This window comes from Schistocerca nitens, chromosome 6, assembly GCF_023898315.1.
Source record: "Schistocerca nitens isolate TAMUIC-IGC-003100 chromosome 6, iqSchNite1.1, whole genome shotgun sequence".
NCBI lineage: Eukaryota > Metazoa > Arthropoda > Insecta > Orthoptera > Acrididae > Schistocerca > Schistocerca nitens.
Window position 1 is genome coordinate 756084391 of NC_064619.1, and position 25255 is coordinate 756109645.

Here is a 25255-nt window from a genome sequence, read left to right on the forward strand (position 1 = left end):
CAATGCCGACTTAAGTACAAGAAAACTGAGTCTTCTTAGGGTCTATGTTTTGAGCTTTTTCTGTGTCACCAATTTTACATTCCGATGGACCTCTGCAGGCTTACTGCATCCCTTGGACCTTCCCATCACCGATGAAACACAGAAATTGCATCGGAATTACATATAAGAGACACAATGCCGACTTAAGTACAGGAAGACTGAGTCTTCCTACTGTCTATGATTTGAAAACTTCTCGTGTCACCAGTTTTACATTCCGATGCACCTCTGCAAGTTTACTGTATCCGTTGGACTTTCACAGTGACGATGAAACACAGAAATTGCATCGGAATTAAATATAAGAGACAGAACGCCGACTTAAGTACAAGAAAACTGAGTCTTCTTAGGGTCTATGTTTTGAGCTTTTCCTGTGTCACCAATTTTACATTCCGATGCACCTCTGCAGGTTTACTGTATCCCTTCGACCTTCACAGTGAAGTTGAAAAACAGATATTGCATCGGAATTAAATATAAGAGACACAATGCCGACTTAAGTACAAGAAAACTGAGTCTTCTTAGGGTCTATGTTTTGAGCTTTTCCTGTGTCACTAATTTTACATTCCGATGGACCTCTGCAGGCTTACTGCATCCCTTGGACCTTCCCATCGCCGATGAAACACAGAAATTGCATCGGAATTACATATAAGAGACACAATGCCGACTTAAGTACAGGAAGACTGAGTCTTCCTACTGTCTATGATTTGAACGCTTCTTGTGTCACCAGTTTTACATTCCGATGCACCTCTGCAGGTTTACTGTATCCCTTCGACCTTCACAGTGAAGTTGAAAAACAGATATTGCATCGGAATTAAATATAAGAGACACAATGGCGACTGAAGTACAACAAAACTGAGTCTTCTTAGGGTCTATGTTTTGAGCGTTTCCTGTGTCACCTGTTTTACATTCCGATGCACCTCTGTAGGTCTACTGTATAGACTGGACCTTCACAGTGACGATGAAACACAGAAATTGCATCGGAATTAAATATAAGAAACAGAACGCCGACTTAAGTACAAGAAAACTGAGTCTTCCTACGGTCTATGATTTGAGCGTTTCCTGTGTCCCCAGTTTTACAATCCGATGCACCTCTGCAGGTTTATTGTATCCCTTAGGCCTTCCCATTGACGATAAAACACAGAAATTGCATCGGAATTAAATATTAGAGACACAATGCCGACTTAAGAACAGGATGGCTGAGTCTTCCTACTGTCTATGTTTTAAGCGTTTCCTGTGTCACCAGTTTTACATTCCGATGCACCGCTGCAGGTTTACTGTCGCCCTTGGACCTTCACAGTGACGATGAAACACAGATATTACATCGGAATTAAATATAAGAGGAACAATGCCGACTTAAGGACAGGAAGACTGAGTCTTCCTACTGTCTATGTTTTGAGCGTTTCCTGTAACACCAGTTTTACATTCCGGTGCACCTCTGCAGGTTTACTGTACCCATTGGACCTTCCCATTGACGATGAAACACAGAAATTGCATCGGAATTAAATACAAGAGACACAACGCCGACTTAAGTACAAGAAAACTGAGCCTTCTTACGGTATATGTTTTGAGCGTTTCCTGTGTCATCAGTTTTACATTCCGATACACCCCTGCAGGTTTACTGTATCCTTTGGAATTTCCCATTGACGATGAAACACTGAAATTGCATCGGATTTAAATATAAGAGACACAATGCCGACTTAAATACAGGAAGACTGAGTCTTCCTACTGTCTATATTTTGAGCGTTTCCTGTGTCACCAGTTTTTCATTCCGATGCACCTCTGCAGGTTTACTGTATCCACTCGACCTTCACAGTGACGATGAAACACAGAAATTGCATCGGAATTAAATATAAGAGACACAATGCCGACTTAAGAACAGGATGGCTGAGTCTTCCTACTGTCTATGTTTTAAGCGTTTCCTGTGTCACCAGTTTTACATTTTGATGCACCGCTGCAGGTTTACTGTCGCCCTTGGACCTTCACAGTGACGATGAAACACAGATATTGCATCGGAATTAAATATAAGAGGAACAATGCCGACTTAAGGACAGGAAGACTGAGTCTTCCTACTGTCTATGTTTTGAGCGTTTCCTGTAACACCAGTTTTACATTCCGGTGCACCTCTGCAGGTTTACTGTACCCATTGGACCTTCCCATTGACGATGAAACACAGAAATTGCATCGGAATTAAATACAAGAGACACAACGCCGACTTAAGTACAAGAAAACTGAGCCTTCTTACGGTATATGTTTTGAGCGTTTCCTGTGTCATCAGTTTTACATTCCGATACACCTCTGCAGGTTTACTGTATCCCTTGGACCTTCCCGTTGACAATGAAACTCAGAAATTACATCGGAATTAAATATAGGAGACACAATGCGGACTTAAGCACAGGAAGACTGAGTCTTATTACTGTCTATGATTTGAGCGTTTCCTGTGTCACCAGTTTTACATTCCGATGAACCTCTGCAGGTTTATTGTATCCCTTGGACCTTCCCAATGACGATGAAACACAGAAATTGCATCGGAATTAAATATGAGACACAATGCCGACTTAAGTACAGAAAGACTGAGTCTTCCTACTGTCTATGTTTTGAGCGTTTTCTGTGTCACCAGGTTTACATTCCGATGCACCCCTGCAGGTTTACTGTATCCTTTGGAATTTCCCATTGACGATGAAACACTGAAATTGCATCGGATTTAAATATAAGAGACACAATGCCGACTTAAATACAGGAAGACTGAGTCTTCCTACTGTCTATGTTTTGAGCGTTTCCTGTGTCACCAGTTTTTCATTCCGATGCACCTCTGCAGGTTTACTGTATCCATTCGACCTTCACAGTGACGATGAAACACAGAAATTGCATCGGAATTAAATATAAGAGACACAATGCCGACTTAAGAACAGGATGGCTGAGTCTTCCTACTGTCTATGTTTTAAGCGTTTCCTGTGTCACCAGTTTTACATTCCGATGCACCGCTGCAGGTTTACTGTCGCCCTTGGACCTTCACAGTGACGATGAACACAGATATTGCATCGGAATTAAATATAAGAGGAACAATGCCGACTTAAGGACAGGAAGACTAAGTCTTCCTACTGTCTATGTTTTGAGCGTTTCCTGTAACACTAGTTTTACATTCCAGTGCACCTCTGCAGGTTTACTGTACCCATTGGACCTTCCCATTGACGATGAAACACAGAAATTGCATCGGAATTAATTATAAGAGACACAATGCCGCCTTAAGTACTACAAAACTGGGTCTCCTTAGGGTCTATGTTTTGAGCGTTTCCTGTGTCACCCGTTTTACATTCCGATGCACCTCTGCAGGTTTACTGTATCCATTGGACCTTCCCAGTGGCGATGAAACACAGAAATTGAATCGGAATTAAATGTAAGAGACACAATGCCGACTTAAGTACAAGAAAACTGAGTCTTCTTAGGGTCTAGGTTTTGAGCGTTTCCTGTGTCACCGGTTTTACATTCCGATGGACCTCTGCAGGTTTTCTGTATCTGTTGGATCTCCCCATCGACGATGAAACACAGAAATTGCATCGCAATTAGATCTAAGAGACACAATGCCGACATAAGTACAGGAAGACTGAGTCTTCCTACTGTCTATGATTTGAAAACTTCTCGTGTCACCAGTTTTACATTCCGATGCACCTCTGCAAGTTTACTGTATCCATTGGACTTTCACAGTGACGATGAAACACAGAAATTGCATCGGAATTAAATATATGAGACACAATGCCGACTTAAGTACAAGAAAACTGAGTCTTCTTAGGGTCTATGTTTTTAGCTTTTTCTGTGTCACCAATTTTATATTCCGATGGACCTCTGCAGGCTTACTGCATCCCTTGGACCTTCCCATCACCGATGAAACACAGAAATTGCATCGGAATTACATATAAGAGACACAATGCCGACTTAAGTACAGGAAGACTGAGTCTTCCTACTGTCTATGATTTGAAAACTTCTCGTGTCACCAGTTTTACATTCCGATGCACCTCTGCAAGTTTACTGTATCCATTGGACTTTCACAGTGACGATGAAACACAGAAAATGCATCGGAATTAAATATAAGAGACACAATGCCGACTTAAGTACAAGAAAACTGAGTCTTCTTAGGGTCTATGTTTTGAGCTTTTCCTGTGTCACCAATTTTACATTCCGATGCACCTCTGCAGGTTTACTGTATCCCTTCGACCTTCACAGTGAAGTTGAAAAACAGATATTGCATCGGAATTAAATATAAGAGACACAATGCCGACTTAAGTACAAGAAAAGTGAGTCTTCTTAGGGTCTATGTTTTGAGCTTTTCCTGTGTCACCAATTTTACATTCCGATGGACCTCTGCAGGCTTATTGCATCCCTTGGACCTTCCCATCGCCGATGAAACACAGAAATTGCATCGGAATTACATATAAGAGACACAATGCCGACTTAAGTACAGGAAGACTGAGTCTTCCTACTTTCTATGACTTGAACGCTTCTTGTGTCACAAGTTTTACATTCCGATGCACCTCTGCAGGTTTACTGTATCCCTTCGACCTTCACAGTGAAGTTGAAAAACAGATATTGCATCGGAATTAAATATAAGAGACAGAACGCCGACTTAAGTACAAGAAAACTGAGTCTTCTTACGGTATATGTTTTGAGCGTTTCCTGTGTCATCAGTTTTACATTCCGATACACCTCTGCAGGTTTACTGTATCCCTTGGACCTTCCCGTTGACGATGAAACTCAGAAATTACATCGGAATTAAATATAGGAGACACAATGCGGACATAAGCACAGGAAGACTGAGTCTTATTACTGTCTATGATTTGAGCGTTTCCTGTGTCACCCGTTTTACATTCCGATGCACCTCTGCAGGTTTACTGTATCCATTGGACCTTCCCAGTGGCGATGAAACACAGAAATTGCATCGGAATTAAATGTAAGAGACACAATGCCGACTTAAGTACAAGAAAACTGAGTCTTCTTAGGGTCTATGTTTTGAGCGTTTTCTGTGCCACCGGTTTTACATTCCGATGGACCTCTGCAGGTTTTCTGTATCCGTTGGACCTCCCCATCGACGATGAAACACAGAAATTGCATCGCAATTAGATGTAAGAGACACAATGCTGACTTAAGTACAGGAAGACTGAGTCTTCCTACTGTCTATGTTTTGAGCGTTTCCTGTGTCACCAGTTTTACATTCCGATTCACCTCTGCAGGTTTACTGTATCCCTTCGACCTTCACAGTGAAGTTGAAAAACAGATATTGCATCGGAATTAAATATAAGAGACACGATGCCGACTTAAGTACAAGAAAACTGAGTCTTCTTAGGGTCTATGTTTTGAGCTTTTCCTGTGTCACCAATTTTACATTCCGATGGACCTCTGCAGGCTTACTGCATCCCTTGGACCTTCCCATCTCCGATGAAACACAGAAATTGCATAGGAGTTACATATAAGACACAATGCCGACTTAAGTACAGGAAGACTGAGTCTTCCTACTGTCTATGATTTGAACGCTTCTTGTGTCACCAGTTTTACATTCCGATGCACCTCTGCAGGTTTACTGTATCCATTGGACTTTCACAGTGACAATGAAACATAGAAATTGCATCGGAATTAAATATAAGAGACACAATGCCGACTTAAGTACAGGAAGACTGAGTCTTCCTACTGTCTATGTTTTGAGCGTTTCCTGTAACACCAGTTTTACATTGCGATGCACCTCTGCAGGTTTACTGTATCCATTGAACCTTCACAGTGACCATGAAACACAGAAATTGCATCGGAATTAAATATAAGAGACACAATGGCGACTTAAGTACAACAAAACTGAGTCTTCTTAGGGTCTATGTTTTGAGCGTTTCCTGTGTCACCAGTTTTACATTCCGATGCACCTCTGTAGGTCTACTGTATAGACTGGACCTTCACAGTGACGATGAAACACAGAAATTGCATCGGAATTAAATATAAGAAACACAACGCCGACTTAAGTACAAGAAAACTGAGTCTTCTTACGGTCTATGATTTGAGCGTTTCCTGTGTCCCCAGTTTTACAATCCGATGCATCTCTGCAGGTTTATTGTATCCCTTAGGCCTTCCCATTGACGATAAAACACAGAAATTGCATCGGAATTAAATATTAGAGACACAATGCCGACTTAAGAACAGGATGGCTGAGTCTTCCTACTGTCTATGTTTTAAGCGTTTCCTGTGTCACCAGTTTTACATTCCGATGCACCGCTGCAGGTTTACTGTCGCCCTTGGACCTTCACAGTGACGATGAAACACAGATATTGCATCGGAATTAAATATAACTGGAACAATGCCGACTTAAGGACAGGAAGACTGAGTCTTCCTACTGTCTATGTTTTGAGCGTTTCCTGTAACACCAGTTTTACATTCCGGTGCACCTCTGCAGGTTTACTGTACCCATTGCACCTTCCCATTGACGATGAAACACAGAAATTGCATCGGAATTAAATACAAGAGACACAACGCCGACTTAAGTACAAGAAAACTGAGTCTTCTTACGGTATATGTTTTGAGCGTTTCCTGTGTCATCAGTTTTACATTCCGATACACCTCTGCAGGTTTACTGTATCCCTTGGACCTTCCCGTTGACGATGAAACTCAGAAATTACATCGGAATTAAATATAGGAGACACAATGCGGACATAAGCACAGGAAGACTGAGTCTTATTACTGTCTATGATTTGAGCGTTTCCTGTGTCACCAGTTTTACATTCCGATGAACCTCTGCAGGTTTATTGTATCCCTTGGACCTTCCCAATGACGATGAAACACAGAAATTGCATCGGAATTAAATATGAGACACAATGCCGACTTAAGTACAGAAAGACTGAGTCTTCCTACTGTCTATGTTTTGAGCGTTTCCTGTGTCACCAGTTTTACATTCCGATGCACCCCTGCAGGTTTAATGTATCCTTTGGACCTTCCCATTGACGATGAAACACTGAAATTGCATCGGATTTAAATATAAGAGACACAATGCCGACTTAAGTACAGGAAGACTGAGTCTTCCTACTGTCTATGTTTTGAGCGTTTCCTGTGTCACCAGTTTTTCATTCCGATGCACCTCTGCAGGTTTACTGTATCCATTCGACCTTCACAGTGACGATGAAACACAGAAATTGCATCGGAATTAAATATAAGAGACACAATGCCGACATAAGTACAAGAAAACTGAGTATTCTTGGGGTCTATGTTTTGAGCGTTTCCTGTGTCACCAGTTTTACATTCCGATGCACCTCTGCAGGTTTACTGTATCCATTGGACTTTCACAGAGACGATGAAACACAGAAATTGCATCGGAATTAATTATAAGAGACACAATGCCGCCTTAAGTACTACAAAACTGAGTCTCCTTAGGGTCTATGTTTTGAGCGTTTCCTGTGTCACCCGTTTTACATTCCGATGCACCTCTGCAGGTTTACTGTATCCATTGGACCTTCCCAGTGGCGATGAAACACAGAAATTGCATCGGAATTAAATGTAAGAGACACAATGCCGACTTAAGTACAAGAAAACTGAGTCTTCTTAGGGTCTATGTTTTGAGCGTTTCCTGTGTCACCGGTTTTACATTCCGATGGACCTCTGCAGGTTTTCTGTATCCGTTCGACCTCTCCATCGACGATGAAATACAGAAATTGCATCGCAATTAGATGTAAGAGACACAATGCCGACTTAAGTACAGGAAGACTGAGTCTTCCTACTGTCTATGTTTTGAGCGTTTCCTGTGTCACCAGTTTTACATTCCGATTCACCTCTGCAGGTTTACTGTATCCTTTCGACCTTCACAGTGAAGTTGAAAAACAGATATTGCATCGGAATTAAATATAAGAGACACGATGCCGACTTAAGTACAAGAAAACTGAGTCTTCTTAGGGTCTATGTTTTGAGCTTTTCCTGTGTCACCAATTTTACATTCCGATGGACCTCTGCAGGCTTACTGCATCCCTTGGACCTTCCCATCTCCGATGAAACACAGAAATTGCATCGGAATTACATATAAGAGACACAATGCCGACTTAAGTACAGGAAGTCTGAGTCTTCCTACTGTCTATGATTTGAAAACTTCTTGTGTCACCAGTTTTACATTCCGATGCACCTCTGCAGGTTTACTGTATCCATTGGACTTTCACAGTGACGATGAAACACAGAAATTGCATCGGAATTAAATATAAGAGACACAATGCCGACTTAAGTCCAAGAAAACTGAGTCTTCTTAGGGTCTATGTTTTGAGCTTTTCCTGTGTCACCAATTTTACATTCCGATGCACCTCTGCAGGTTTACTGTATCCCTTCGACCTTCACAGTGAAGTTGAAAAACAGATATTGCATCGGAATTAAATATAAGAGACACAATGCCGACTTAAGTACAAGAAAACTGAGTCTTCTTAGGGTCTATGTTTTGAGCTTTTCCTGTGTCACCAATTTTACATTCCGATGGACCTCTGCAGGCTTACTGCATCCCTTGGACCTTCCCATCGCCGATGAAACACAGAAATTGCATCGGAATTACATATAAGAGACACAATGCCGACTTAAGTACAGGAAGACTGAGTCTTCCTACTGTCTATGATTTGAACGCTTCTTGTGTCACCAGTTTTACATTCCAATGCACCTCTGCAGGTTTACTGTATCGCTTCGACCTTCACAGTGAAGTTGAAAGACAGATATTGCATCGGAATTAAATATAAGAGACACAACGCCGACTTAAGTACAAGAAAACTGAGTCTTCTTACGGTATATGTTTTGAGCGTTTCCTGTGTCATCAGTTTTACATTCCGATACACCTCTGCAGGTTTACTGTATCCCTTGGACCTTCCCGTTGACGATGAAACTCAGAAATTACATCGGAATTAAATATAGGAGACACAATGCCGACTTAAGCACAGGAAGACTGAGTCTTATTACTGTCTATGATTTGAGCGTTTCCTGTGTCACCAGTTTTGCATTCCGATGAACCTCTGCAGGTTTAATGTATCCCTTGGACCTTCCCATTGACGATGAAACAGAGAAATTGCATCGGAATTAAATATAAGAGGCACAATGCCGACATAAGAACAGGAAGACTGAGTCTTCCTACTGTCTATGTTTTGAGCGTTTCCTGTGTCTTCGGTTTTACATTCCGATGCATCTCTGCAGGTTTACTGCATCCCTTGGGCCTTCCCATTGATGATGAATCACAGTAATTGCATCGGAACTAAATATAAGAGACACAATGCCGACATAAGTACAGGAAGACTGAGTCTTCCTACTGTCTATGTTTTGAGCGTTTCCTGTGTCACCAGTTTTACATTCCGATGCACCTCTGCAGGTTTACTGTATCCATTGGACCTCACAGTGACGATTAAGCACAGAAATTGTTTTTGGAATTAAATATAAGAGACACAATGCCGACTTAAGTACAGGAAGACTGAGTCTTCCTAGTGTCTATGTTTTGAGCGTTTCCTGTGTCACCAGTTTTACATTCCGATGCACCTCTGCAGGTTTACTGTCTCCCTTGGACCTTCACAGTGACGATGAAACACAGATATTGCATCGGAATTAAATATAAGAGGAACAATGCCGACTTAAGGACAGGAAGACTGTGTTTTCCTACTGTCTATGTTTTGAGCGTTTCCTGTACCACCAGTTTTACATTCCGGTGCACCTCTGCAGGTTTACTGTACCCATTGGACCTTCCCATTGACGATGAAACACAGAAATTGCATCGGAATTAAATATAAGAGATACAATGCCGACTTAAGTACTACAAAACTGAGTCTTGTTAGGGTCTATGTTTTGAGCGATTCCTGTGTCACCACTTTTACATTCCGATGCACCTCTGCAGGTTTACTGTATCCATTGGACCTTCACAGTGACGATGAAACACAGAAATTCCATCGGAATTAAATATTAGAAACACAATGCTGACTTAAGTACTACAAAACGGAGTCTTCTTAGTGTCTGTGTCTTGAGCGTCTCCTGTGTCACCAGTTTTACATTCCGATGCACCTCTGCAGGTTTACTGTATACATTGGACCTTCCCGTCGGCGATGAAACACAGAAATTGCATCGGAATTAAATATAAGAGACACAATGCCGATTTAAGTACAGGAAGGCTGAGTCTTCCTACTGTCTATGTTTTCAGCGTTTCCTGTGTAATCAGTTTTACATTCCGATGCACCTCTGCAGGTTTACTGTATTCCTTGGACCTTCCCATTGACGATGAAACACAGAAATTGCATCGGAATTAAATATAAGAGACACAATGCCGACATAAGAACAGGAAGACTGAGTCTTCCTGCTGTCTATGTTTTGAGCATTTCCTGTGTCACCAGTTTTACATTCCGATGCACATCTGCAGGTTCACTGTATCCATTGGACCTTCCCATTGACGATGAAACACAGAAATTGAATCGGATTTAAATATAAGAGACACAATGCCGACTTAAGTACAGGAAGACTGAGTCTTCCTACTGTCTATGTTTTGAGCGTTTCCTGTGTCACCAGTTTTACATTCCGATGCACCGCTGCAGGTTTACTGTCTCCCTTGGACCTTCACAGTGACGATGAAACACAGATATTGCATCGGAATTAAATATAAGAGGAACAATGCCGACTTAAGGACAGGAAGACTGAGTTTTCCTACTGTCTATGTTTTGAGCGTTTCCTGTACCACCAGTTTTACATTCCGGTGCACCTCTGCAGGTTTACTGTACCCATTGGACCTTCCCATTGACGATGAAACACAGAAATTGCATCGGAATTAAATACAAGAGACACAACGCCGACTTAAGTACAAGAAAACTGAGTCTTCTTACGGTCTATGTTTCGAGCGTTTCCTGTGTCATCAGTTTTACATTCAGATACACCTCTGCAGGTTTACTGTATCCCTTGGACCTTCCCGTTGACGATGAAACTCAGAAATTACATCGGAATTAAATATAGGAGACACAATGCCGACTTAAGCACAGGAAGACTGAGTCTTATTGCTGTCTATGATTTGAGCGTTTCCTGTGTCACTAGTTTTACATTCCGATGCACCTCTGCTGTTTTACTGTATCCATTGGACCTTCCCATTGACGATGAAACACAGAAATTGCATCGGATTTAAATATAAGAGACACAATGCCGACTTAAGTACAGGAAGACTGAGTCCTCCTACTGTCTATGTTTTGAGCGTTTCCAGTGTCACCAGTTTCACATTCCGTTACACCTCTGCAGGTTTACTGTATGCATTGGACCTTCACAGTGACGATGAACCACAGAAATTGCATCGGAATTAAATATTAGAGACACAATGCTGACTTAAGTACTACAAAACGGAGTCTTCTTAGGGTCTGTGTTTTGAGCGTCTTCTGTGTCACCAGTTTTACATTCCGATGCACGTCTGCAGGTTTACTGTATCCATTGGACCTTCACAGTGACGATGAAAAACAGAAATTGCATCGGAATTAAAAATAAGAGACACAATGCCGACTTAAGGACAGGAAGACTGAGTTTTCCTACTGTCTATGTTTTGAGCGTTTCCTGTACCACCAGTTTTACATTCCGGTGCACCTCTGCAGGTTTACTGTACCCATTGGACCTTCCCATTGACGATGAAACACAGAAATTGCATCGGAATTAAATACAAGAGACACAACGCCGACTTAAGTACAAGAAAACTGAGTCTTCTTACGGTCTATGTTTCGAGCGTTTCCTGTGTCACCACATTTACATTACGATGCACCTCTGCAGGTTTACTGTATCCAGTGGACCTTCCCATTGACGATGAAACTCAGAAATTGCATCGGAATTAAATATAAGAGACACAATGCCGACTTAAGTACAAGAAAACTGAGTCTTCTTACGGTCTATGCTTCGAGCGTTTCCTGTGTCACCACATTTACATTCCGATGCACCTCTGCAGGTTTACTGTATCCATTGGACGTTCACAGTGACGATTAAACACAGAAATGGTTTTTGGAATTAAATATAAGAGACACAATGCCGACTTAAGTACAGGAAGACTGAGTCTTCCTAGTGTCTATGATTTGAGCGTTTCCTGTGTCACCAGTTTTACATTCCTATGCAGCTCTGCAGGTTTACTGTATCCCTTGGACCTTCCCATTGACGATGAAACACAGAAATTGCATCGGAATTACATATAAGAGACACAATGCCGACTTAAGTACAAGAAAACTGAGTCTTCTTACGGTCTATGATTTGAGCGTTTCCTGTGTCCCCAGTTTTACAATCCGATGCATCTCTGCAGGTTTATTGTATCCCTTAGGCCTTCCCATTGACGATAAAACACAGAAATTGCATCGGAATTAAATATTAGAGACACAATGCCGACTTAAGAACAGGATGGCTGAGTCTTCCTACTGTCTATGTTTTAAGCGTTTCCTGTGTCACCAGTTTTACATTCCGATGCACCGCTGCAGGTTTACTGTCGCCCTTGGACCTTCACAGTGACGATGAAACACAGATATTGCATCGGAATTAAATATAACTGGAACAATGCCGACTTAAGGACAGGAAGACTGAGTCTTCCTACTGTCTATGTTTTGAGCGTTTCCTGTAACACCAGTTTTACATTCCGGTGCACCTCTGCAGGTTTACTGTACCCATTGCACCTTCCCATTGACGATGAAACACAGAAATTGCATCGGAATTAAATACAAGAGACACAACGCCGACTTAAGTACAAGAAAACTGAGTCTTCTTACGGTATATGTTTTGAGCGTTTCCTGTGTCATCAGTTTTACATTCCGATACACCTCTGCAGGTTTACTGTATCCCTTGGACCTTCCCGTTGACGATGAAACTCAGAAATTACATCGGAATTAAATATAGGAGACACAATGCGGACATAAGCACAGGAAGACTGAGTCTTATTACTGTCTATGATTTGAGCGTTTCCTGTGTCACCAGTTTTACATTCCGATGAACCTCTGCAGGTTTATTGTATCCCTTGGACCTTCCCAATGACGATGAAACACAGAAATTGCATCGGAATTAAATATGAGACACAATGCCGACTTAAGTACAGAAAGACTGAGTCTTCCTACTGTCTATGTTTTGAGCGTTTCCTGTGTCACCAGTTTTACATTCCGATGCACCCCTGCAGGTTTAATGTATCCTTTGGACCTTCCCATTGACGATGAAACACTGAAATTGCATCGGATTTAAATATAAGAGACACAATGCCGACTTAAGTACAGGAAGACTGAGTCTTCCTACTGTCTATGTTTTGAGCGTTTCCTGTGTCACCAGTTTTTCATTCCGATGCACCTCTGCAGGTTTACTGTATCCATTCGACCTTCACAGTGACGATGAAACACAGAAATTGCATCGGAATTAAATATAAGAGACACAATGCCGACATAAGTACAAGAAAACTGAGTATTCTTGGGGTCTATGTTTTGAGCGTTTCCTGTGTCACCAGTTTTACATTCCGATGCACCTCTGCAGGTTTACTGTATCCATTGGACTTTCACAGAGACGATGAAACACAGAAATTGCATCGGAATTAATTATAAGAGACACAATGCCGCCTTAAGTACTACAAAACTGAGTCTCCTTAGGGTCTATGTTTTGAGCGTTTCCTGTGTCACCCGTTTTACATTCCGATGCACCTCTGCAGGTTTACTGTATCCATTGGACCTTCCCAGTGGCGATGAAACACAGAAATTGCATCGGAATTAAATGTAAGAGACACAATGCCGACTTAAGTACAAGAAAACTGAGTCTTCTTAGGGTCTATGTTTTGAGCGTTTCCTGTGTCACCGGTTTTACATTCCGATGGACCTCTGCAGGTTTTCTGTATCCGTTCGACCTCTCCATCGACGATGAAATACAGAAATTGCATCGCAATTAGATGTAAGAGACACAATGCCGACTTAAGTACAGGAAGACTGAGTCTTCCTACTGTCTATGTTTTGAGCGTTTCCTGTGTCACCAGTTTTACATTCCGATTCACCTCTGCAGGTTTACTGTATCCTTTCGACCTTCACAGTGAAGTTGAAAAACAGATATTGCATCGGAATTAAATATAAGAGACACGATGCCGACTTAAGTACAAGAAAACTGAGTCTTCTTAGGGTCTATGTTTTGAGCTTTTCCTGTGTCACCAATTTTACATTCCGATGGACCTCTGCAGGCTTACTGCATCCCTTGGACCTTCCCATCTCCGATGAAACACAGAAATTGCATCGGAATTACATATAAGAGACACAATGCCGACTTAAGTACAGGAAGTCTGAGTCTTCCTACTGTCTATGATTTGAAAACTTCTTGTGTCACCAGTTTTACATTCCGATGCACCTCTGCAGGTTTACTGTATCCATTGGACTTTCACAGTGACGATGAAACACAGAAATTGCATCGGAATTAAATATAAGAGACACAATGCCGACTTAAGTCCAAGAAAACTGAGTCTTCTTAGGGTCTATGTTTTGAGCTTTTCCTGTGTCACCAATTTTACATTCCGATGCACCTCTGCAGGTTTACTGTATCCCTTCGACCTTCACAGTGAAGTTGAAAAACAGATATTGCATCGGAATTAAATATAAGAGACACAATGCCGACTTAAGTACAAGAAAACTGAGTCTTCTTAGGGTCTATGTTTTGAGCTTTTCCTGTGTCACCAATTTTACATTCCGATGGACCTCTGCAGGCTTACTGCATCCCTTGGACCTTCCCATCGCCGATGAAACACAGAAATTGCATCGGAATTACATATAAGAGACACAATGCCGACTTAAGTACAGGAAGACTGAGTCTTCCTACTGTCTATGATTTGAACGCTTCTTGTGTCACCAGTTTTACATTCCAATGCACCTCTGCAGGTTTACTGTATCGCTTCGACCTTCACAGTGAAGTTGAAAGACAGATATTGCATCGGAATTAAATATAAGAGACACAACGCCGACTTAAGTACAAGAAAACTGAGTCTTCTTACGGTATATGTTTTGAGCGTTTCCTGTGTCATCAGTTTTACATTCCGATACACCTCTGCAGGTTTACTGTATCCCTTGGACCTTCCCGTTGACGATGAAACTCAGAAATTACATCGGAATTAAATATAGGAGACACAATGCCGACTTAAGCACAGGAAGACTGAGTCTTATTACTGTCTATGATTTGAGCGTTTCCTGTGTCACCAGTTTTGCATTCCGATGAACCTCTGCAGGTTTAATGTATCCCTTGGACCTTCCCATTGACGATGAAACAGAGAAATTGCATCGGAATTAAATATAAGAGGCACAATGCCGACATAAGAACAGGAAGACTGAGTCTTCCTACTGTCTATGTTTTGAGCGTTTCCTGTGTCTTCGGTTTTACATTCCGATGCATCTCTGCAGGTTTACTGCATCCCTTGGGCCTTCCCATTGATGATGAATCACAGTAATTGCATCGGAACTAAATATAAGAGACACAATGCCGACATAAGTACAGGAAGACTGAGTCTTCCTACTGTCTATGTTTTGAGCGTTTCCTGTGTCACCAGTTTTACATTCCGATGCACCTCTGCAGGTTTACTGTATCCATTGGACCTCACAGTGACGATTAAGCACAGAAATTGTTTTTGGAATTAAATATAAGAGACACAATGCCGACTTAAGTACAGGAAGACTGAGTCTTCCTAGTGTCTATGTTTTGAGCGTTTCCTGTGTCACCAGTTTTACATTCCGATGCACCTCTGCAGGTTTACTGTCTCCCTTGGACCTTCACAGTGACGATGAAACACAGATATTGCATCGGAATTAAATATAAGAGGAACAATGCCGACTTAAGGACAGGAAGACTGTGTTTTCCTACTGTCTATGTTTTGAGCGTTTCCTGTACCACCAGTTTTACATTCCGGTGCACCTCTGCAGGTTTACTGTACCCATTGGACCTTCCCATTGACGATGAAACACAGAAATTGCATCGGAATTAAATATAAGAGATACAATGCCGACTTAAGTACTACAAAACTGAGTCTTGTTAGGGTCTATGTTTTGAGCGATTCCTGTGTCACCACTTTTACATTCCGATGCACCTCTGCAGGTTTACTGTATCCATTGGACCTTCACAGTGACGATGAAACACAGAAATTCCATCGGAATTAAATATTAGAAACACAATGCTGACTTAAGTACTACAAAACGGAGTCTTCTTAGTGTCTGTGTCTTGAGCGTCTCCTGTGTCACCAGTTTTACATTCCGATGCACCTCTGCAGGTTTACTGTATACATTGGACCTTCCCGTCGGCGATGAAACACAGAAATTGCATCGGAATTAAATATAAGAGACACAATGCCGATTTAAGTACAGGAAGGCTGAGTCTTCCTACTGTCTATGTTTTCAGCGTTTCCTGTGTAATCAGTTTTACATTCCGATGCACCTCTGCAGGTTTACTGTATTCCTTGGACCTTCCCATTGACGATGAAACACAGAAATTGCATCGGAATTAAATATAAGAGACACAATGCCGACATAAGAACAGGAAGACTGAGTCTTCCTGCTGTCTATGTTTTGAGCATTTCCTGTGTCACCAGTTTTACATTCCGATGCACATCTGCAGGTTCACTGTATCCATTGGACCTTCCCATTGACGATGAAACACAGAAATTGAATCGGATTTAAATATAAGAGACACAATGCCGACTTAAGTACAGGAAGACTGAGTCTTCCTACTGTCTATGTTTTGAGCGTTTCCTGTGTCACCAGTTTTACATTCCGATGCACCGCTGCAGGTTTACTGTCTCCCTTGGACCTTCACAGTGACGATGAAACACAGATATTGCATCGGAATTAAATATAAGAGGAACAATGCCGACTTAAGGACAGGAAGACTGAGTTTTCCTACTGTCTATGTTTTGAGCGTTTCCTGTACCACCAGTTTTACATTCCGGTGCACCTCTGCAGGTTTACTGTACCCATTGGACCTTCCCATTGACGATGAAACACAGAAATTGCATCGGAATTAAATACAAGAGACACAACGCCGACTTAAGTACAAGAAAACTGAGTCTTCTTACGGTCTATGTTTCGAGCGTTTCCTGTGTCATCAGTTTTACATTCAGATACACCTCTGCAGGTTTACTGTATCCCTTGGACCTTCCCGTTGACGATGAAACTCAGAAATTACATCGGAATTAAATATAGGAGACACAATGCCGACTTAAGCACAGGAAGACTGAGTCTTATTGCTGTCTATGATTTGAGCGTTTCCTGTGTCACTAGTTTTACATTCCGATGCACCTCTGCTGTTTTACTGTATCCATTGGACCTTCCCATTGACGATGAAACACAGAAATTGCATCGGATTTAAATATAAGAGACACAATGCCGACTTAAGTACAGGAAGACTGAGTCCTCCTACTGTCTATGTTTTGAGCGTTTCCAGTGTCACCAGTTTCACATTCCGTTACACCTCTGCAGGTTTACTGTATGCATTGGACCTTCACAGTGACGATGAACCACAGAAATTGCATCGGAATTAAATATTAGAGACACAATGCTGACTTAAGTACTACAAAACGGAGTCTTCTTAGGGTCTGTGTTTTGAGCGTCTTCTGTGTCACCAGTTTTACATTCCGATGCACGTCTGCAGGTTTACTGTATCCATTGGACCTTCACAGTGACGATGAAAAACAGAAATTGCATCGGAATTAAAAATAAGAGACACAATGCCGACTTAAGGACAGGAAGACTGAGTTTTCCTACTGTCTATGTTTTGAGCGTTTCCTGTACCACCAGTTTTACATTCCGGTGCACCTCTGCAGGTTTACTGTACCCATTGGACCTTCCCATTGACGATGAAACACAGAAATTGCATCGGAATTAAATACAAGAGACACAACGCCGACTTAAGTACAAGAAAACTGAGTCTTCTTACGGTCTATGTTTCGAGCGTTTCCTGTGTCACCACATTTACATTACGATGCACCTCTGCAGGTTTACTGTATCCAGTGGACCTTCCCATTGACGATGAAACTCAGAAATTGCATCGGAATTAAATATAAGAGACACAATGCCGACTTAAGTACAAGAAAACTGAGTCTTCTTACGGTCTATGCTTCGAGCGTTTCCTGTGTCACCACATTTACATTCCGATGCACCTCTGCAGGTTTACTGTATCCATTGGACGTTCACAGTGACGATTAAACACAGAAATGGTTTTTGGAATTAAATATAAGAGACACAATGCCGACTTAAGTACAGGAAGACTGAGTCTTCCTAGTGTCTATGATTTGAGCGTTTCCTGTGTCACCAGTTTTACATTCCTATGCAGCTCTGCAGGTTTACTGTATCCCTTGGACCTTCCCATTGACGATGAAACACAGAAATTGCATCGGAATTACATATAAGAGACACAATGCCGACTTAAGTACAGGAAGACAGCCTTCGTACTGTCTATGATTTGAGCGTTTCCTGTGTCTCCAGTTTTACATTCCGATGCACCTCTGCAGGTTTACTGTATCCATTGGACCTTCCCATTGACGATGAAACGCAGAAATGTTATCGGATTTAATTATAAGAGACACAATGCCGACTTAAGTACAAGAAGTCTGAGTCTTCCTACTGTCTATGTTTGAGCGTTTCCTGTGTCACCAGTTTTACATTCCGATGCACCTCTGCAGGTTTACTGTATCCATTGGACCTTCACAGTGACGATGAAACACAGAAATTGCATCGGAATTAAAAATAAGAGACACAATGCCGACTTAAGAACAGGAAGACTGAGTCTTCCTACTGTCTATGTTTTTTAGCGTTTCCTGTGTCACCAGTTTTACATTCCGATGCACCTCTGCAGGTTTACTGTATCCCTTGGGCGTTCCCATTGACGATGAAACACAGAAATTGCATCGGAATTAAATATAAGAGACACAATGCCGACATAAGTACTACAAAACTGAGTCTTGTTAGGGTCTATGTTTTGAGCGTTTCCTGTGTCACCACATTTACATTCCGATGCACCTCTGCAGGTTTACTGTATCCATTGGACCTTCACAGTGACGATGAAACACAGAAATTGCATCGGAATTAAATATTAGAGACACAATGCTGTCTTAAGTACTACAAAACGGAGTCTTCTTAGTGTCTGTGTTTTGAACGTCTCCTGTTTCACCAGTTTTACATTCCGATGTACCTCTGCAGGTTTACTGTATACATTGGACCTTCCCATCGGCGATGAAACACAGAAATGCATCGGAATTAAATATAAGAGACACAATGCCGATTTAAGTACAGGAAGGCTGAGTCTTCCTACTGTCTATGTTTTCAGCGTTTCCTGTGTAATCAGTTTTACATTCCGATGCACCTCTGCAGGTTTACTGTATTCCTTGGACCTTCCCCATGACGATGAAACACAGATATTGAATCGGAATTAAATGTAAGAGACACAATGCCGACATAAGAACAGGATGACTGAGTCTTCCTGCTGTCTATGTTTTGAGCATTTCCTGTGTCACCAGTTTTACATTCCGATGCACCTCTGCTGGTTTACTGTATCCATTGGACCTTCCCATTGACGATGAAACACAGAAATTGCATCGGAATTAAATATAAGAGACACAATGCCGACTTAAGTACAGGAAGACTGAGTCCTCCTACTGTCTATGTTTTGAGCGTTTCCAGTGTCACCACTTTTACATTCCGATGCACCTCTGCAGGTTTACTGTATCCATTGGACCTTCACAGTGACGATGAAACACAGAAATTGCATCGGAATTAAATATTAGAGACACAATGCTGACTTAAGTACTACAAAACGGAGTCTTCTTAGTGTCTGTGTTTTGAGCGTCTCCTGTGTCACCAGTTTTACATTCCGATGCACCTCTGCAGGTTTACTGTATACATTGGACCTTCCCGTCGGCGATGAAACACAGAAATTGCATCGGAATTAAATATAAGAGACACAATGCCGATTTAAGTACAGGAAGGCTGAGTCTTCCTACTGTCTATGTTTTCAGCGTTTCCTGTGTAATCAGTTTTACATTCCGATGCACCTCTGCAGGTTTACTGTATTCCTTGGACCTTCCCATTGACGATGAAACACAGAAATTGCATCGGAATTAAATATAAGAGACACAATGCCGACATAAGAACAGGAAGACTGAGTCTTCCTGCTGTCTATGTTTTGAGCATTTCCTGTGTCACCAGTTTTACATTCCGATGCACCTCTGCAGGTTCAATGTATCCATTGGACCTTCCCATTGACGATGAAACACAGAAATTGAATCGGATTTAAATATAAGAGACACAATGCCGACTTAAGTACAGGAAGACTGAGTCTTCCTACTGTCTATGTTTTGAGCGTTTCCTGTGTCACCAGTTTTACATTCCGATGCACCGCTGCAGGTTTACTGTCTCCCTTGGACCTTCACAGTGAAGATGAAACACAGATATTGCATCGGAATTAAATATAAGAGGAACAATGCCGACTTAAGGACAGGAAGACTGAGTTTTCCTACTGTCTATGTTTTGAGCGTTTCCTGTACCACCAGTTTTACATTCCGGTGCACCTCTGCAGGTTTACTGTACCCATTGGACCTTCCCATTGACGATGAAACACAGAAATTGCATCGGAATTAAATACAAGAGACACAACGCCGACTTAAGTACAAGAAAACTGAGTCTTCTTACGGTCTATGTTTCGAGCGTTTCCTGTGTCATCAGTTTTACATTCAGATACACCTCTGCAGGTTTACTGTATCCCTTGGACCTTCCCGTTGACGATGAAACTCAGAAATTACATCGGAATTAAATATAGGAGACACAATGCCGACTTAAGCACAGGAAGACTGAGTCTTATTGCTGTCTATGATTTGAGCGTTTCCTGTGTCACCAGTTTTACATTCCGATACACCTCTGCAGGTTTACTGTATCCATTGGACCTTCACAGTGACGATGAAACACAGAAATTGCATCGGAATTAAAAGTAAGAGACACAATGCCGACTTAAGAACAGGAAGACTGAGTCTTCCTACTGTCTATGTTTTTTAGCGTTTCCTGTGTCACCAGTTTTACATTCCGATGCACCTCTGCAGGTTTACTGTATCCCTTGGGCGTTCCCATTGACGATGAAACACAGAAATTGCATCGGAATTAAATATAAGAGACACAATGCCGACATAAGTACTACAAAACTGAGTCTTGTTAGGGTCAATGTTTTGAGCGTTTCCTGTGTCACCACATTTACATTCCGATGCACCTCTGCAGGTTTACTGTATCCATTTGACCTTCACAGTGACGATGAAACACAGAAATTGCATCGGAATTAAATATTAGAGACACAATGCTGACTTAAGTACTACAAGACGGAGTCTTCTTAGTGTCTGTGTTTTGAACGTCTCCTGTGTCACCAGTTTTACATTCCGATGTACCTCTGCAGGTTTACTGTATACATTGGACCTTCCCATCGGCGATGAAACACAGAAATGCATCGGAATTAAATATAAGAGACACAATGCCGATTTAAGTACAGGAAGGCTGAGTCTTCCTACTGTCTATGTTTTCAGCGTTTCCTGTGTAATCAGTTTTACATTCCGATGCACCTCTGCAGGTTTACAGTATTCCTTGGACCTTCCCATTGACGATGAAACACAGAAATTGCATCGGAATTAAATGTAAGAGACACAATGCCGACATAAGAACAGGATGACTGAGTCTTCCTGCTGTCTATGTTTTGAGCATTTCCTGTGTCCCCAGTTTTACATTCCGATGCACCTCTGGTGGTTTACTGTATCCATTGGACCTTCCCATTGACGATGAAACACAGAAATTGCATCGGATTTAAATATAAGAGACACAATGCCGACTTAAGTACAGGAAGACTGAGTCCTCCTACTGTCTATGTTTTGAGCGTTTCCAGTGTCACCAGTTTCACATTCCGTTACACCTCTGCAGGTTTACTGTATCCATTGGACCTTCACAGTGACGATGAACCACAGAAATTGCATCGGAATTAAATATTAGAGACACAATGCTGACTTAAGTACTACAAAACGGAGTCTTCTTAGGGTCTGTGTTTTGAGCGTCTTCTGTGTCACCAGTTTTACATTCCGATGCACCTCTGCAGGTTTACTGTATCCATTGGACCTTCACAGTGACGATGAAACACAGAAATTGCATCGGAATTAAAAATAAGAGACACAATGCCGACTTAAGGACAGGAAGACTGAGTTTTCCTACTGTCTATGTTTTGAGCGTTTCCTGTACCACCAGTTTTACATTCCGGTGCACCTCTGCAGGTTTACTGTACCCATTGGACCTTCCCATTGACGATGAAACACAGAAATTGCATCGGAATTAAATACAAGAGACACAACGCCGACTTAAGTACAAGAAAACTGAGTCTTCTTACGGTCTATGTTTCGAGCGTTTCCTGTGTCACCACATTTACATTCCGATGCACCTCTGCAGGTTTACTGTATCCATTGGACCTTCCCATTGACGATGAAACACAGTAATTGCATCGGAATTAAATATAAGAGACACAATGCCGACTTAAGTACAAGAAAACTGAGTCTTCTTACGGTCTATGTTTCGAGCGTTTCCTGTGTCACCACATTTACATTCCGATGCACCTCTGCAGGTTTACTGTATCCATTGGACGTTTACAGTGACGATTAAACACAGAAATAGTTTTTGGAATTAAATATAAGAGACACAATGCCGACTTAAGTACAGGAAGACTGAGTCTTCCTAGTGTCTATGATTTGAGCGTTTCCTGTGTCACCAGTTTTACATTCCTATGCAGCTCTGCAGGTTTACTGTATCCCTTGGACCTTCCCATTGACGATGAAACACAGAAATTGCATCGGAATTACATATAAGAGACACAATGCCGACTTAAGTACAGGAAGACAGCCTTCGTACTGTCTATGATTTGAGCGTTTCCTGTGTTTCCAGTTTTACATTCCGATGCACCTCTGCAGGTTTACTGTATCCATTGGACCTTCCCATTGACGATGAAACGCAGAAATGTTATCGGATTTAAATATAAGAGACACAATGCCGACTTAAGTACAAGAAGTCTGAGTCTTCCTACTGTCTATGTTTGAGCGTTTCCTGTGTCACCAGTTTTACATTCCGATGCACCTCTGCAGGTTTACTGTATCCATTGGACCTTCACAGTGACGATGAAACACAGAAATTGCATCGGAATTAAAAATAAGAGACACAATGCCGACTTAAGAACAGGAAGACTGAGTCTTCCTACTGTCTATGTTTTTTAGCGTTTCCTGTGTCACCAGTTTTACATTCCGATGCACCTCTGCAGGTTTACTGTATCCCTTGGGCGTTCCCATTGACGATGAAACACAGATTGCATCGGAATTAAATATAAGAGACACAATGCCGACATAAGTACTACAAAACTGAGTCTTGTTAGGGTCTATGCTTTGAGCGTTTCCTGTGTCACCACATTTACATTCCGATGCACCTCTGCAGGTTTACTGTATCCATTGGACCTTCACAGTGACGATGAAACACAGAAATTGCATCGGAATTAAATATTAGAGACACAATGCTGTCTTAAGTACTACAAAACGGAGTCTTCTTAGTGTCTGTGTTTTGAACGTCTCCTGTGTCACCAGTTTTACATTCCGATGTACCTCTGCAGGTTTACTGTATACATTGGACCTTCCCATCGGCGATGAAACACAGAAATGCATCGGAATTAAATATAAGAGACACAATGCCGATTTAAGTACAGGAAGGCTGAGTCTTCCTACTGTCTATGTTTTCAGCGTTTCCTGTGTAATCAGTTTTACATTCCGATGCACCTCTGCAGGTTTACTGTATTCCTTGGACCTTCCCATTGACGATGAAACACAGAAATTGCATCGGAATTAAATGTAAGAGACACAATGCCGACATAAGAACAGGATGACTGAGTCTTCCTGCTGTCTATGTTTTGAGCATTTCCTGTGTCCCCAGTTTTACATTCCGATGCACCTCTGGTGGTTTACTGTATCCATTGGACCTTCCCATTGACGATGAAACACAGAAATTGCATCGGATTTAAATATAAGAGACACAATGCCGACTTAAGTACAGGAAGACTGAGTCCTCCTACTGTCTATGCTTTGAGCGTTTCCAGTGTCACCAGTTTCACATTCCGTTACACCTCTGCAGGTTTACTGTATCCATTGGACCTTCACAGTGACGATGAACCACAGAAATTGCATCGGAATTAAATATTAGAGACACAATGCTGACTTAAGTAGTACAAAACGGAGTCTTCTTAGGGTCTGTGTTTTGAGCGTCTTCTGTGTCACCAGTTTTACATTCCGATGCACCTCTGCAGGTTTACTGTATCCATTGGACCTTCACAGTGACGATGAAACACAGAAATTGCATCGGAATTAAAAATAAGAGACACAATGCCGACTTAAGGACAGGAAGACTGAGTTTTCCTACTGTCTATGCTTTGAGCGTTTCCTGTACCACCAGTTTTACATTCCGGTGCACCTCTGCAGGTTTACTGTACCCATTGGACCTTCCCATTGACGATGAAACACAGAAATTGCATCGGAATTAAATACAAGAGACACAACGCCGACTTAAGTACAAGAAAACTGAGTCTTCTTACGGTCTATGTTTCGAGCGTTTCCTGTGTCACCACATTTACATTCCGATGCACCTCTGCAGGTTTACTGTATCCATTGGACCTTCCCATTGACGATGAAACACAGTAATTGCATCGGAATTAAATATAAGAGACACAATGCCGACTTAAGTACAAGAAAACTGAGTCTTCTTACGGTCTATGTTTCGAGCGTTTCCTGTGTCACCACATTTACATTCTGATGCACCTCTGCAGGTTTACTGTATCCATTGGACGTTCACAGTGACGATTAAACACAGAAATGGTTTTTGGAATTAAATATAAGAGACACAATGCCGACTTAAGTACAGGAAGACTGAGTCTTCCTAGTGTCTATGATTTGAGCGTTTCCTGTGTCACCAGTTTTACATTCCTATGCAGCTCTGCAGGTTTACTGTATCCCTTGGACCTTCCCATTGACGATGAAACACAGAAATTGCATCGGAATTACATATAAGAGACACAATGCCGACTTAAGTACAGGAAGACAGCCTTCGTACTGTCTATGATTTGAGCGTTTCCTGTGTCTCCAGTTTTACATTCCGATGCACCTCTGCAGGTTTACTGTATCCATTGGACCTTCCCATTGACGATGAAACGCAGAAATGTTATCGGATTT